This window comes from Procambarus clarkii, chromosome 71 (genome assembly GCF_040958095.1).
Source record: "Procambarus clarkii isolate CNS0578487 chromosome 71, FALCON_Pclarkii_2.0, whole genome shotgun sequence".
Lineage (NCBI taxonomy): Eukaryota > Metazoa > Arthropoda > Malacostraca > Decapoda > Cambaridae > Procambarus > Procambarus clarkii.
In genome coordinates, this window is record NC_091220.1 from 19132401 (window position 1) to 19149392 (window position 16992).

At 44.6% G+C, this 16992-nt stretch overlaps 1 protein-coding gene across 1 annotated transcript in view; it reads right to left on the reverse strand.

Moving 5' to 3' along the window:
• Nucleotides 1–16992, reverse strand: part of LOC123753449 (putative ankyrin repeat protein RF_0381) — a 29740-nt gene that overhangs the window by 6131 nt on the left and 6617 nt on the right. The window lies entirely within an intron of this gene.

Consider the following 16992-nt stretch of genomic DNA (forward strand, 5'->3'; position numbering starts at 1 on the left):
GACGCTGCCCAATACTGTCACTATGGCGGTGTGTCCACTCACAGGATGAGTGACGCTGCCCAATACTGTCACTATGGCGGTGTGTCCACTCACAGGATGAGTGACGCTGCCCAATACTGTCACTATGGCGGTGTGTCCACTCACAGGATGAGTGACGCTGCCCAACAAACTCACCTTTCTGGACAAACTTAAAAATATATTTGGATTTATATAAATGATATATATAGAAATCTTCCTCCGAAATAAGAAACTAAGAGGGCCAACCACATATTAAATAACATGTTTATTTACAGAAAACAATTTTCTTGTAAACAAAGAGACTTCAACGCCTTTGAAATCTTGGAACGTGTCTAGGGCTTTCTGGCTCTTAAGTTTTCTCTCGTGTTTGGGAGAACTCATGAAGTTCCAATATTATTTCTACTCTACTCCAGTAGAGTAGAACTCTACTGTGGTAGAGTTCCAGGTGCTGGATCTTCCTCCTTCTGTAGTAGGATACTATCTTTCTGCAGGCGAGGAGTCACAATAACGTGGCTGAAGTATGTTGACCAGACCACACACTAGAAATTGAAGGGACGACGACGTTTCGGTCCGTCCTGGACCATTCTCAAGTCGATTCTCACAATCGACTTGAGAATGGTCCAGGACGGACCGAAACGTCGTCGTCGTCCCTTCACCTTCTAGTGTGTGGTCTGGTCAACATACTATCTTTCTGTTTTTTGTGTTTATTTTTTCAGAAACTTGAAGAAATGAAACAGGAAAATTTCATATTATAGCCTCGGTAAGTTAAATATTGTGGCGAATTTGTGGATTTTTAGCTTTTTTTCCACTGTATCCTGTGTGGAGGGGCTGTTTTGTAGCGCTGAATGCTAGGGTGATTGCTGTAGTGGGGGGCGGGGGGTGGGGTGGGGTATTCAATCATGGAGTTAAATGCCTTGTATACACACTAACAAGCCTTTAATTACCTGAGCACAGGAACCCATACTCATACATAAACACACACAACACACACACACACACACACACACACACACACACACACACACACACACACACACACACACACACACAGTGTCAGAGTGGTTGACAAATGGAATGCATTAGGAAGTGATGTGGTGGAGGCTGACTCCATTCATATTTTCAAGTGTAGACATGATAGAGCCCAGTAGGCTCAGGAATCTGTACACCTGTTGATTGACGGTTGAGAGGCGGGACCAAAGAGCCAGAGCTCAACCCCCGCAAACACAACTAGGTGAGTACAACTAGGTGAGTACACACACACACACACACACACACACACACACACACACACACACACACACACACACACACACACACACACACACACACACACACACACTAAACATCGGACTACAACAGCAAGCCACCAGGGTGTGTGGGAGACATCAAAATACTAGAAGACCCAATGTTAGAAAGATTACTCCACAGCTTGGGGCCCAAAATGTTGTTGTTGTTGTTGTTAAAGATTCGTTACCTGGAACAAAAAAATCCAAGTAGCACGGGCTATGGCGACCCCGTAGTTCTCTCTTGGGGCCCAAGAGCTCGGATCTACTCAATGGAAACGAAGCACAACGAATATAATTTCATGATAAAATACAGATCTGGGGCCAGATTCACGAAGCAGTTACGCAAGCACTTACGAACCTGTACATCTTTTCTCAATCTTTGGCGGCTTTGTTTACAATTATTAAACAGTTAATGAGCTCCGAAGCACCAGGAGGCTGTTTATAACAATAACAACAGTTGATTGGCAAGTTTTCATGATTGTAAACTGTTTAATAAATGTAACCAAAGCCGTCAAAGATTGAGGAAAGATGTACACGTTCGTAAGTGCTTGCGTAACTGCTTCGTGAATCTGGGCCCCAGGTATGTATTTGATCTGGCACCTCCTGCCTGGCACTGGTACCTCCAGTACCAGTGCCAGGTATTTCTTTACACATGAAGAACCTTATAAACAATCATATCTCCGTGAGTAAAGAGAGGAAGCTAAGCTTAGCTTCCAAACACACACACATGGTGTCGACAAGGTGGACAGCCCCTCGCCTGTTATCATAACTCACACATCGTGACAGCGTGTGTGTGTGTGTGTTCATCTAGTTGTATTCACCTAATTTTACTTGCGGGGGTTGAGCTCTGGCTCTTTGGTCCCGCCTCTCAACTGTCAATCAACTGGTGTACAGGTTCCTGAGCCTACTGGGCTCTATCATATCTACATTTGAAACTGTGTATGGAGTCAGCCTCCACCACATCACTGTCTAATGCATTCCATCTGTTAACTATGAAACTGAAAAAGTTGTTTCTAGCGTCCCTGTGGCTCATGTGGGTACTCAGTCTCCACCTGTGTCCCCTTGTTCGCGTCCCACCAGTGTTGAATAGTTTATCTGTGTGTGTATTCACCTAGTTGTGTTTGCGGGGGTTGAGCTTTGCTCTTTCGGCCCGCCTCTCAACTGTCAATCAACTGTTTACTAACTACTTTCCCCCCCCCCCCCCCCCCCCCCACACACACACACACACACACACACACACACACACACACACACACACACACTCTGTCACACACACACACACACACACACACACACACACACACACACACACACACACACACACACACACACAAATAAGGCAAGAAAGAGAAGGGTGGGCAGACTGCATATTTTTGGATTGTCAGAAAGCCTTTGATACAGTGCCACACAAGAGGCTAGTGCGAAAGTTGGAGATGCAGGCTGGAGTGAGAGGGAAGGTACTCCGGTGGATAGAGGAATACCTAAGCAACAGGAGACAACGAGTCTGTGTGAGGGGTGAGGTCTCAGATTGGCGAGACGTCACAAGTGGAGTCCCGCAGGGGTCAGTCCTTGGACCTATACTGTTTCTGGTATATGTAAATGATCTCCCAGAGGGTATAGATTCGTTCCTCTCAATGTTTGCCGACGATGCAAAAATTATGAGGAGGATTGAAACAGAGGATGATAGTAGGAGGCTACAAGATGACCTGGATAGACTGAGTGAATGGTCCAACAAATGGCTGTTGAAGTTCAACCCGAGTAAATGCAAAGTAATGAAACTAGGCAGTGGAAACAGGAGGCCAGGCACAGGATACAGAATAGGAGATGAAGTACTTAATGAAACAGACAGAGAGAAAGATCTAGGAGTTGATATCACACCAAACCTGTCTCCTGAAGCCCACATAAAGAGAATAACGTCTGCGGCATATGCGAGGCTGGCTAACATCAGAACGGCGTTCAGGAACCTGTGTAAGGAATCATTCAGAATCTTGTACACCACATATGTAAGACCAATCCTGGAGTATGCGGCCCCAGCATGGAGCCCGTACCTTGTCAAGCACAAGACGAAGCTGGAAAAAGTCCAAAGGTATGCTACTAGACTAGTCCCAGAACTAAGAGGCATGAGTTATGAGGAAAGGCTGCGGGAAATGCATCTCACGACACTGGAAGACAGAAGAGTAAGGGGGGACATGATCACAACCTACAAAATCCTCAGGGGAATCGACCGGGTAAACAAGGATGAACTTTTCAACACTGGTGGGACGCGAACAAGGGGACACAGGTGGAAGCTGAGTACCCAAATGAGCCACAGAGACGTTAGAAAGAACTTTTTCAGTGTCAGAGTAGTTAGCAAATGGAATGCATTAGGAAGTGATGTGGTGGAGGCTGACTCCATTCACAGTTTCAAATGTAGATATGATAGAGCCCAATAGGCTCAGGAATCTGTACACCAGTTGATTGACGGTTGAGAGGCGGGACCAAAGAGCCAGAGCTCAACCCCCGCAAGCACAATTAGGTGAGTACAATTAGGTGAGTACACACACCAGGAAGCAGCCCGTGACAGCTGACTAACTCCCAGGTACCTATTTACTGCTAGGTAACAGGGGCATTCAGGGTGAAAGAAACTTTGCCCATTTGTTTCTGCCTCGTGCGGGAATCGAACCACAGAATTACGAGTCCTGCGCGCTATCCACCAGGCTACGAGGCCCCCTCGTAGCCTGGTGGCTATGCCGACCTGCATGAAGCGAGACCGTCGCTCTACCGTCCGACCCAAGTGGTTGAGCATGCGTGGAGGGGGGGGGGGGGGAGGTGAGAAAGGGGAAGGCACAGTGCCAGATGTGTGCCACTAACACCCACACCCCCAGTGCCAGTGTCTTAAACCCGCGCATGATAATACCCGCGCCATCACCGACTGGGAATGACATAGGGGAAGGGGAGGGGTTCATTCCTTCCCCCCCTCCCTACCCATACCATACCAACCCCTCCCTGTCTCTACCAACCCCTTCCCCCTCTCCTCCCATACCCTCCCCCCCCCCACACACCTGTCTCTACACCCGTCACATATACATTTCGTGGCCAAATGTCGTAATTGGCAATATCACGCTAACCCCTTTCCACTACCAACGGGATGGGTATGGGGTGCATAATAAATGACTAACCTGAACTCTGTGACGGGTGTCAGCATAGTGAACTGTATTGCTGATTTATAAGAACATAAGAACAAAGGTAACTGCAGAAGGCCTATTGGCCCATACGATGCAGCTCCTATCTATAACCACCCAATCCCACTCATATACATGTCCAACCCGCGCTTGAAACAATCGAGGGACCCCACCTCCACCACGTTACGCGGTAATTGGTTCCACAAATCAACAACCCTGTTACTGAACCAGTATTTACCCAAGTCTTTCCTAAATCTAAACTTATCCAATTTATACCCATTTATACCTCACTTCAGTTGACTGAGATCCTGAAGTATCGTCGAGATGAAAGCAAACTTGTACATTAGAAATGATAACAGAATGTCAACACAAAATCTGTTAAATTGTTGACTTCTTCAAAAAATTCAAATTCAAAAACTTCAAAAAATTGTTGACTTCTCACCGTGTTTCCAGAGAGAGGGAACTATCAGGGAAAGCACCAAGCCATTAGGATTGTATAGCACTGGGAAGGGGTCAGGATATAAGGATTTGGGATGGGACGGGGGAAAGGAATGGTGCCCCAACCACTTGTGGACCGTCGGGGATTGAACACCGACCTGCATATTGCTGCTGTTGTTACTATTAGTATTGTGATAGTAAGTTACATGGCCAGTAGTTACCAAAGTAACTATTGTATAGGCTAAGATATATGTATAGGTAAGGTATAGGTAAAGTATAGATTGTATACTGTATACAAGTAACTGTATAGGCAGGAAGGGACACTCCGTCTGGTGCCAAGCGGAAAGTTTACTTTAATACCTAACTCAAGTTTTCATTTAAAGTAAACTCCGAGAGTATATTCAAACACGTATATCTATAAAAGATAATTTCTGTCCGTTTGTCCGAAATTAGTTGGTCAGTTTCGGAACAAAAGACATATTTGGTGTCTTAGTTTTTGTAATATTTTTGTTATCAAAGTCAAAAGGTGTTCGATACTCTCTCTCTTTTTCTCTTTTTCTCTCTCTTTCTCTTTCTCTCTCTTTCTCTCTCTCCCTCTCTCTCTCTCTCTCTCTCTCTCTCTCTCTCTCTCTCTCTCTCTCTCTCTCTCTCTCTCTCTCTCTCTCTCTCTCTCTACCCATACGCCTTACCCTCGTCAACTGGGGTTACCCTAACACCTTACCCACGTCAGCTGGGGTTACCCTAACACCTTACCCACGTCAGCTGGGGTTACCCTAACACCTTACCCACTTACCCACGTCAGCTGGGGTTACCCACACACCTTACCCACGTCAGCTGGGGTTACCCACATGCCTTACCCTCGTCAGCATACGAAGAAATGCGTTTCTTGTTTGTATGTTTGTTCTTTCATTAAGGCAAAATGTATATATATAAATCTACGCATCGTAGGTTTCTCATTAAAAGTTTAGTACGTGTGTGTATATTATGTCAGTTTCCAATGTTATTCAAATTTTTATGTATTGGGTAAAGTTTTATTTGTGTATAATACAGTAGCACATTTTTTGTTGCTCTATTTTTTGACTATTAAGTTGTATTAGTCATGTAAATGTGTTTAATTTGTTCAATTGTTTAAAGTTGTTTCAAGGGGAATTGTTTTGATGGTTAAGAGTCGTTAGTGCGGCCCTGAAGTATATGTTTAACACATCTCTAACCCTGTCCATGAAGGACATTAAAAAATGTGTATATGCTGGTTAGCATTGTAAGTGTCCGGCCACGTCTGTGGTAGAAAATAATAAAAAAAAAGACTCAGAAGCTGGTTACAAGTGGTTAGTCTCTTGTTAGAAATGATTCAGTAGTTGTTTTTGTTGTTGTTTTAGATTCAGCTACTGGGAACCAAAAGTTGCAAGTAGCACGGGCTATGGTGAGCCCGTAGTGGACTTACCTGGCACAGGAGCGGGGCAAGTAGCACGGGCTATGGTGAGCCCGTAGTGGACTTACCTGGCACAGGAGCGGGGCAAGTAGCACGGGCTATGGTGAGCCCGTAGTGGACTTACCTGGCACAGGAGCGGGGCAAGTAGCACGGGCTATGGTGAGCCCGTAGTGGACTTACCTGGCACAGGAGCGGGGCAAGTAGCACGGGCTATGGTGAGCCCGTAGTGGACTTACCTGGCACAGGAGCGGGGTAAGTAGCACGGGCTATGGTGAGCCCGTAGTGGACTTACCTGGCACAGGAGCGGGGCAAGTAGCACGGGCTATGGTGAGCCCGTAGTGGACTTACCTGGCACAGGAGCGGGGCAAGTAGAACTGTTAAATAGTTGTAAACAAAGCCGCCAAAGATTGAGAAAAGATATACAGTTTCGTAAGTAGTTCGTAAGCAAAATATACAGTGTATTCAGAAAACCCAATTTTGATTTAGTTAAGTGGGGGAAAAACATAAGAACAAAGGCAACTGCAGAAGGCCTATTGGCCCATACGAGGCAGCTCCTATCTATAACCAGCCAATCCCACTCATAAACATGTCCAACCCGCGCTTGAAACAATCGAGGGACCCCACCTCCACCACGTTACGCGGTAATTGGTTCCACAAATCAACAACCCTGTTACCGAACCAGTATTTACCCAAGTCTTTCCTAAATCTAAACTTATTTCCTCGGCAATTAGAGCAGTACTAAAGATATGACCTTCATATAGTCCTTAATGCGGGTAGAAATTCCACCAGTGAAGTATATAGCAATTATATGGTAATTAACTAACTTAACCCTGGTTGAATGTAGGTTGAAAATCACCCGTATAATTTAACGTTTAAATTGCCTCTCACTAAATACAATAGGACTGTAATTAAGAGTATATTGCCCTTCCAGGATATATTAAACTATAATTGTATATAGTTTATACAATTATAGTTTGGCTGGTTGATCAGTCCAGCAACCAGGAGGCCTGGTCGACGACCGGGCCGCGGGGACGCTAAGCCCCGGAAGCACCTCAAGGTATACCATACCCCATTAAATTATCAGCAAAGAAAACGAAGATGAAGCTTCAGGTTCAAGTACTTTTATTGAGACAATTCTATAAATGTTGACCAGACCACACACTAGAAAGTGAAGGGACGACGACGTTTTGGTCCGTCCTGGACCATTCTCAAGTCCAGGACGGACCGAAACGTCGTCGTCCCTTCACCTTCTAGTGTGTGGTCTGGTCAACATACTTCAGCCACGTTATTGTGACTCATCGCCTGAATTCGATAAATCTTAAAGAGATAGAGTAGCTTAGACAATATCTACCCTTTCTAAAGGAGCCGGTCGGCCGAGCGGACAGCACGCTGGACTTGTGATCCTGTGGTCCCGGGTTCGATCCCAGGCGCCGGCGAGAAACAATGGGCAGAGTTTCTTTCACCCTATGCCCCTGTTACCTGGCAGTAAAATAGGTACCTGGGTGTTAGTCAGCTGTCACGGGCTGCTTCCTGGGGGTGGAGGCCTGGTTGAGGACCGGGCCGCGGGGACACTAAAGCCCCGAAATCATCTCAAGATAACCTCAAGATAACCCTCCTCTACTTCAAGTTCCTCAAGAGGCGAACAAATCCATAAATCACATTTTACATTGCAGATTAAAATTGTAAACACAGTATTTAAGTGTTACACTCTTGAGGCAAATTGCTTATCTTGAGTTATCTTGAGGTTATCTTGAGATGATTTCGGGGCTTTAGTGTCCCCCGCGGCCCGGTCCTCGACCAGGCCTCCACCCCCCAGGAAGCAGCCCGTGACAGCTGACTAACACCCAGGTACCTATTTTACTGCTAGGTAACAGGGGGCATAGGGTGAAAGAAACTCTGCCCATTGTTTCTCGCCGGCGCCAGGGATCGAACCCGGGACCACAGGATCACAAGTCCAGCGTGCTGTCCGCTCGGCTCCCCTACTTGTTTCTGTAAGTATTCTATCATACCATTATCACACATCCAAACAATTTGTTGTAGTACACTATTTCCCTATTTCCAGGGGCCTCGTAGCCTGGTGGATAGCGCGCATGACTCGTAATTCTGTGGCGCGGGTTCGATTCCCGCACGAGGCAGAAACAAATGGGCAAAGTTTCTGTCACCCTATGCCCCTGTTACCTAGCAGTAAAATAGGTACCTGGGTGTTAGTCAGCTGTCACGGGCTGCTTCCTGGGGGTGGAGGCCTGGTCGAGGACCGGCCCGCGGGGACACTAAAAGCCCCGAAATCATCTCAAGATAACCTCAAGATAACCTATTTTACTTAGGCTTGTAGGCCCCTCTCCACCTCATCCCTATCTTTAAGGTACCTACTGACCTTCCCTAGGATTTAACCCATAACAATAGCCTAACCCTCGAGTACCTATTTTAATACTGGGTCAATAGAGGCTACATTCAATCAATGTGCCCAATCGCTTCCGTCCTACCCGGAAGGCTGATCCTGGATTCCTTAATCGTGAGCCAACAACGATCAAAACCTCCACTTGAACATAAGAACAAAGGTAACTGCAGAAGGCCTATTGGCCCATACGAGGCAACTCCTATCTATAACCACCCAATCCCACTCATATACATGTCCAACCCACGCTTGAAACAATCGAGGGACCCCACCTCCACCACGTTACTCGGTAATTAGTTCCACAAATCAACAACCCTGTTACCGAACCAGTAACTTGGTTGCCGGTTGATATAAAGAAACAAATTAAGTGTTTATTGACCAATTACCTCCCCTATTCCCAGGAAAAAACCGAAACTGTCTATTTTCCGCTTGTTACAACTTGTAATAAAGTTGTTATATCTTGGCTTAACGTGTTTATGACGTATTAGAACGTTGTTACAACTCGCTATATTGGTTGTTATAACGGGCTAGGCGGTGTTAAAACTTGTGCGAACGTTGTACCAACGTCGTAGTTTCGGTGTGTGTGTTTGGCGGGTTTCCTCCCTCTGAAAAAAAGTCCCCCAAATCCATCACTACGTGACTATAACACGTTGAAAGAGTTGAGAATATTTAGGAGGGCGCTGTTCCCACCAGTGAAGCAACCAGCTTTAATGTGGTAAATTCGCTACCCTCCAAAAACACTGAATAAAAAAAAATAAAACCCTCTGATTTACTCAAATTTCGTGTATAAGTCACTTTTTACTGTTTGATCTCCAACTCCGATTTACCCTTTCCTCGGGACCTGAAAATTAATGAGTTTACACGGACACACAAAACACACACACACACACACACACACACACACACACACACACACACACACACACACACACACACACTCGTAATAAACAGCAAAGTGTAAATAATAAAATAAAGTGTGTGAGACATCAGGTCGGGTCAGAAACCAGTGTGGGGGTAAGAGAACGTCTAGGAGAGAAGATGCAAGAATGGATGATAAAGTAAGTGAAGGGGGGAAAGAGAGAGAGAGAGAGAGAGAGAGAGAGAGAGAGAGAGAGAGAGAGAGAGAGAGAGAGAGAGAGAGAGAGAAAGCAATTATAGTGTAACTTAACCCTGTCCATATTGCTTGTAAACACTGCCGATGACTACGATATTTAAACCAGCAGCTTGTGAGGGATCATGTGTGTGTGTGTGCGTGTGCGTGTGTGTGTGTGTGTGTGTGTGTGTGCGTGTGTGTGTGTGTGTGTGTGTACTCACCTAGTTGTGCTTGCGGGGGTTGAGCTCTGGCTCTTTGGTGCCGCCTCTCAACCGTCAATCAACAGGTGTACAGGTTCCTGAGCCTATTGGGCACTATCATATCTACACTTGAAACTGTGTATGGAGTCAGCCTCCACCACATTGCTTCCTAATGCATTCCATTTGTCATTTGTGTGTGTGTGTGTGTGTGTGTGTGTGCGTGTGTGTGTGTGTGTGTGTGTGTGTGTGTGTGTGTGTGTGTGTGTGTGTGTGGAGGGCCTATACTGAACCTCAAGTAAGATGGTGAAGGTACTGGCCACTCTGCATTACTCTTCTCGAGAAATATCAATTACGGGCTTCTTAAAAGCCGACAAGAGCTAAACGAGACGAGCTTTGGGAGATTTATCGTCCCTTTAATCCTGCAGCAGTGAAAATATTGTTGACATCTGTGATGGGGAGGGAAGACATTAGGAGTGAGAGAGAGAGAGAGAGAGAGAGAGAGAGAGAGAGACTCCTACAGAATTAATTATTGTGTAACTTAGAAAATTGAGCTTTTAAAAGAATTATAAAATCCATATACATTAATAATCCTCTAAACTTCAGTATCTCCCAAGGTCAGTAGATATCTGAACTTGTCAGCAATTAAGCCTTTCAATAGGCTTTTACTAGTCTTAATGAGACGTTTACCTGTGACTGGACCAAGCAGGTGACTGAGTTCTTCCACAGTCCTCATATAAACAGTCACTTTGACTCACCTTAAGTTCTGATAAAGTGTCGCAGTTTAAAGGCTGAAATAAACAGTATAGTGATTAATTTTTTGTATTTTCGGAGCAATGAGTTTATGTCAAATGCCAACATAACAGAGTACCACTTTGTGCAATTGTGGAAACTGGACTTGTGATCCTGTGGTCCCGGGTTCGATCCCAGGCGCCGGCAAGAAACAATGGGCAGAGTTTCTGTCACCCTATGCCCCTGTTACCTAGCAGTAAAATAGGTACCTGGGTGTTAGTCAGCTGTCACGGGCTGCTTCCTGGGGGTGGAGGCCTGGTCAAGGACCGGGCCGCTGGGACACTAAAAGCCCCGAAATCATCTCAAGATAACCTCAAGATAACCACCCTATGCTCCTGTTACCTAGCAGTAAAATAGGTACCTGGGTGTTAGTCAGCTGTCACGGGCTGCTTCCTGGGGGTGGAGGTCTGGTCGAGGACCGGGCCGCGGGGACACTAAAAAGCCCCGAAATCATCTCAAGATAACCCATAGTCTCAGTGAAGGAGATATATGTATCTGTATATGTAGAAATTTATACATAGAGATGGAGAGACACCAGACAGACAGCTCCCTGGAGACCTCCAAGCCTCGTCTTCTGCAGTACGCAGCTCCTCTACTCATTCCTTACGAGACACTAAGAAAAATGCTTCCTTTAAGTAGATTGTAGATGCTGTATGATATAATTTTAAGTTCACCAGACCACACACTAGAACTTGAAGGGACGACGACGTTTCGGTCCGTCCTGGACCATTCTCAAGTCGATTGTCAATCGACAATCTCAAGACAATCGACTTGAGAATGGTCCAGGACGGACCGAAACGTCGTCGTCGTCCCTTCACCTTCTAGTGTGTGTGGTCTGGTCAACATACTTCAGCCACGTTATTGTGACTCCTCGCCTGCACCTGGATATAATTTTATGCTGTAATATATAATACCAGGCGTAGCTTTGATGAAACGCTCTAAATTAAAAAGCATTCGGAATTTTTAAAACTAGTTTTAAGACTATTTTTTATTATTGTAGTTAGTGTTATTTTTTATCATGATAGTACTACTGCTTGTATTTTTTTTCTTATGATAAAATTCCTTTAACGAAATGGCAGTTAATATTGGATTTTGAGTCAGTTTTGTTTCAATTATAAACTGATAAGCACGAATTAATGTTTCCGGTTTCCGAGAGCGAATGGGATTCTTATGTGTAGGTCTGGAGGCCTGGTCGACGACCGGGCCGCGGGGACGCTAAGCCCCGAAATTACCTCAAGGTAAGGTAGTCAGCTCTTCTTCAAAGTACTAGAACCCGACTTCGGGCTAAGCTCGTTCAAGTAGCGGCCACCCCTAAGACGTATTCATTTAAACAACTAGTTTCCTAAATGAACAAATCCACAAGGGCCGTGACGAGGATTCGAACCTGCGTCCGGGAGCATCCCAGACGTATTTCCTAAATGTAAATTTATATTGGTATTTATAAGAATTCTGTGAAGCATTTAGAACGGTGCAATTCGAACAGAGGAAGAGAGGTATGCGCACTGTTCGAATGTAACTAGTTCTGAGGAACGTATATGACTAAAATCATTAATAGATTTGGCGGCTGATTTAACGAGCAATTGGTTTATAAAATATTGAACAATATTTTAAAGACGAGCTTAACATTTCAACTAATTACGTTCGAAAAATTTTCTCGAACGGCGTGGCCTTTCCCAAGAAGCCTCGTGTACATATATATATTGTCTGAGACAAAACGTATTTAAATTTGTATTTAATAATAAATATTAAATGTTTATTGAGGTAAGGTATATACATACAAGAGATTTTACAAAAATTGATAGATTTATAGATAGAGTTAGTAGATGCCTAAAGCCACTATTACGCAAACGGTAATAATGGCTTTATTATTTATTTTATTCACAAGTTCTTTAAATAAAGTAGACAATTGTTCATAGGGTGAAAATGCGCTTACATATAAATTAAATAATATAAATTACAGGGCATAAAAGTTATGAAGATATAGATGTATATAATAAATCTAAACATATACATGTGTAAGGTTCATAAGAACATAAGAACAAAGGTAACTGCAGAAGGCCTATTGGTCCATACGAGGCAGCTCCTATCTATAACCACCCAATCCCACTCATATACTTGTCCAACCCGCGCTTGAAACAATCGAGGGACCCACCTCCACCACGTTACATAAGAACAAAGGTAACTGCAGTAGGCCTATTGGCCCATACGATGCAGCTCCTGTCTATAACCTCCCAATCCCACTCATATACATGTTCAACCCGCGCTTGAAACAATCGAGGGACCCCAAAGATGACGCAAATACTCATAGCATTACCCGAGCCCCAACAAAGCCACGAAGAGCCTCTTAAAATTGCGTCAAGTTCAAAAGCAATACACATTGCTCTGATATTAATAAAATTATTTTAATAAATTTCCTCAAAAAAATAGCCAATTTTATGACTAAGACGAAAATAAATCGCGTCAAATGATGATGCCATTCGGTGGATTTTTTTTTTAATATCTGTAATTTTTGTTTGATGTATATATATATATTTTTTGTATAATCTTTAGTAAATTTAGAACACTGGACACGTATATATTGAGACATTATATACATTATATATACTGGACACGTATATATTGATATATTGGGTGGTTATAGAATAGGAGCTGCCTCGTATGGGCCAATAGGCCTTCTGCAGTTACCTTTGTTCTTATGTTCTTATGTTCTTATTAAACAGCTTTATCAAGCCTGTCTATAGTTACAATGCGGACTATATTAGAGATAATATGCCGTGACTTGTCTTCTTTATCTTGAGATGATTTCGGGGCTTAGCGTCCCCGCGGCCCGGTCCCCGAAGCAAATTCTATTCATAATTTTAAAACTAGATATGATAGGGAAAGGAGATCTGAGTCATTGCTGTATTTTTTTTTTGCATTCCTGCGCGGGCCCTAAGCCTCTGGCTGGCCCACTGCGCGGGCCCTAAGCCTCTGGCTGGCCCACTGCGCGGGCCCTAAGCCTCTGGCTGGCCCACTGCGCGGGCCCTAATCCTCTGGCTGGCCCACTGCGCGGGCCCTAAGCCTCTGGCTGGCCCACTAAGTGTTGCTTGTTTCTGTTTTACTTGGGCGGAGTATGAGTATTTATGACTCGTCAGTGCTGTAAACAACCGATGGCTGGAAAGGCGGGATCCAAGAGTCAAGGCTCGATCCTGCAGACACAAATTGGTGAGCACACACACACACACATGGACAGAAGAGTTAGGGGGGACATGATGACCACATTCAAGATTATCAAGGGAATCGACAGGGTTGATAAAGACAGGTTATTTAACACAAGGGGCACACGCACTAGGGGACACAGGTGGAAACTGAGTGCCCAAATGAGCCACAGAGACATTAGAAAGAACTTTTTCTGTGTCAGAGTAGTTAGTAAATGGAATGCACTAGGAAGTGATGTGGTGGAGGCTGACTCCATACACAGTTTCAAGTGTAGATATGATAGAGCCCAATAGGCTCAGGAATCTGTACACCAGTTGATTGACGGTTGAGAGGCGGGACCAAAGAGCCAGAGCTCAACCCCCGCAAGCACAACTAGGTGAGTACACTAGGTGAGTACACACACACTTAGGTAATTACACACACACACACACACACACACACACACACACACACACACACACACACACACTGCTCACTTCTCATTTCACTTACATAAAAACTTTGAGAAATCCCGTGGCAACCCCCTCGAAACATTTTGGGCACAACTAAAAAATAAAAAAAAACCCGGTTCTCGATAAAAAATTAAATTCGCTGTTCCGCGCTTTTTTCTGCGACAAAGAAGCGACTTTTCGCTCAACTAAATCCCTGCTCTCCAACGCCTGGGCTCTTGTAGCGGTACACACACACCCCACTCACACATTTTTAGGCCGGCGCTCGATGCTAAACGTAGCAACTCTCCGCTACAAGTAGCAATTTCTGCTAGAGAAATGTTACAATCGCTATGCGAAACCATTTCTTGTGTAGAGTTCAAGTGATCGCTGCTAAGCACAGTATTGCATTCAGAGATGAATGCAACAGCGATGAATTAGCGATTGTTGCTGCACTTAGCGATTTCTGCTGCACTTAGCGATTATTGCTGAACTTAACGATTCCAGCTGCAGTTAGCAATTTCTGCTGCTCTTGGCGATTCCTGCTGCATTTAGCGATTCCTGCTGCATTTAGCGATTCCTGCTGCATTTAGCGATTCCTGTTGTATTTAGCGATTCCTGCTGAATTTAGCGATTCCTGCTGCATTTAGCGACTCCTGCTGCATTTAGCGATTGTTGCTGCATTTAGCGATTCCTGCTGCATTTAGCGATTCCTGCTGCATTTAGCGATTCCTGCTGCACTTAGCGATACTTGCTTCAACGGTTTAATATTTCCGAATAATTGCTGTACATCTATGCATTCATTCATGCTTACATTTATATACATGCGTACATATATATACATTAATCCATGCATACATACAAACATTGATTCATGCATACATATATATACACATTCATACATATGTGCTGACAGACACCACTTAGACACAATGTATCATTATTTATGTTCATTTACATTTAACTTCCAAGTTTTTTGTCTTAATCTTGGCAGCTTTGCGCCTCAAAGCTGTTCAGTGTTTTCCTTGTGTTCCATTGTGGGTCCCTGGGGGAAAATGGGTGGGGCGTACCTCATTTTTTAGACGGGTGGACCCCTCTCTGTCTCTCTGTGTCCCTCTCTGTCTCTCTGTGTCTCTCTCTGTGTCTCTCTCTCTCTCTCTCTCTCTCTCTCTCTCTCTCTCTCTCTCTCTCTCTCTCTCTCTCTCTCTCTCTCTCTCTCTCTCTCTCTCTCTGTCCCTCTCTCTGTCTCTCTCTCTCTCTCTCTCTCTCTCTCTCTCTCTCTCTCTCTCTCTCTCTCTCTCTCTCTCTCTCTCTCTCTCTCTCTCTCTCTCTGTCCCTCTCTCTGTCTCTGTCTCTCTCTCTGTGTCTCTCTCTCTCTCTGTGTCTCTGTCTCTCTCTCTGTGTCTCTGTTTCTCTCTCTGTGTCTCTGTCTCTCTCTCTGTGTCTCTGTCTCTCTCTCTCTGTGTCTCTGTCCCCCCCTCTCTCTCTCTCTCTCTCTCTCTCTCTCTCTCTCTCTCTCTCTCTCTCTCTCTCTCTCTCTCTCTCTCTCTCTCTCTCTCTCTGTCCCTCTCTCTGTCTCTCTCTCTCTCTCTCTCTCTCTCTCTCTCTCTCTCTCTCTCTCTCTCTCTCTCTCTCTCTCTCTCTCTCTCTCTCTCTCTCTCTGTCCCTCTCTCTGTCTCTGTCTCTCTCTCTGTGTCTCTCTCTCTCTCTGTGTCTCTGTCTCTCTCTCTGTGTCTCTGTTTCTCTCTCTGTGTCTCTGTCTCTCTCTCTGTGTCTCTGTCTCTCTCTCTCTGTGTCTCTGTCCCCCCCTCTCTCTCTCTCTCTCTCTCTCTCTCTCTCTCTCTCTCTCTCTCTCTCTCTCTCTCTCTCTCTCTCTCTCTCTCTCTCTCTCTCTCTCTCTCTCTCTCAGACATCAGTACTTCCTCCTTGCAGAGCTGTGTGAAGCATAGAGTAACGCAGCACTGCTGCGGGCTCTATCTCTTGCGCAGATAATGTGGGAATGGTAATTAGGAGAGTAGTTGGAATAACGTTAGTATTGAGTGACAGTGTTAGATTATATCTAACTTATCCAACCTATTCTTACGGAATGATGGTATGTATTGTAACTATTTGGTGGAAGATACCATTGTGTAGTGATGGTGCATCTATAATTCAGTCTGGGACAAATTATAGGTGAAACCCAAATTTAAGATTCTTAGGCCTAGAATAACACATATGTATGTACATTGTCATGGCTAATATAGTCTGCATTAAGCCTATGATTGCTGGGAAAGTTTAGGTTCTATATGTTGCGTTTAAAAAGGTATATGGTTTGTCCAAATTCAGTTATACAAAAGTCAACTTTCTGGTGGTCCATCACTACATATTGGAACTTTTTGGTGGTCCATCACTACATATTGGAGCTTTTTGGTGGTCCATCACTACATATTGGTACTTTCTGGTGGTCCATCACTACATATTGGTACTTTCTGGTGGTCCATCACTACATATTGGAACTTTCTGGTGGTCCATCACTACATATTGGAGCTTTTTGGTGGTCCATCACTACATATTGGTA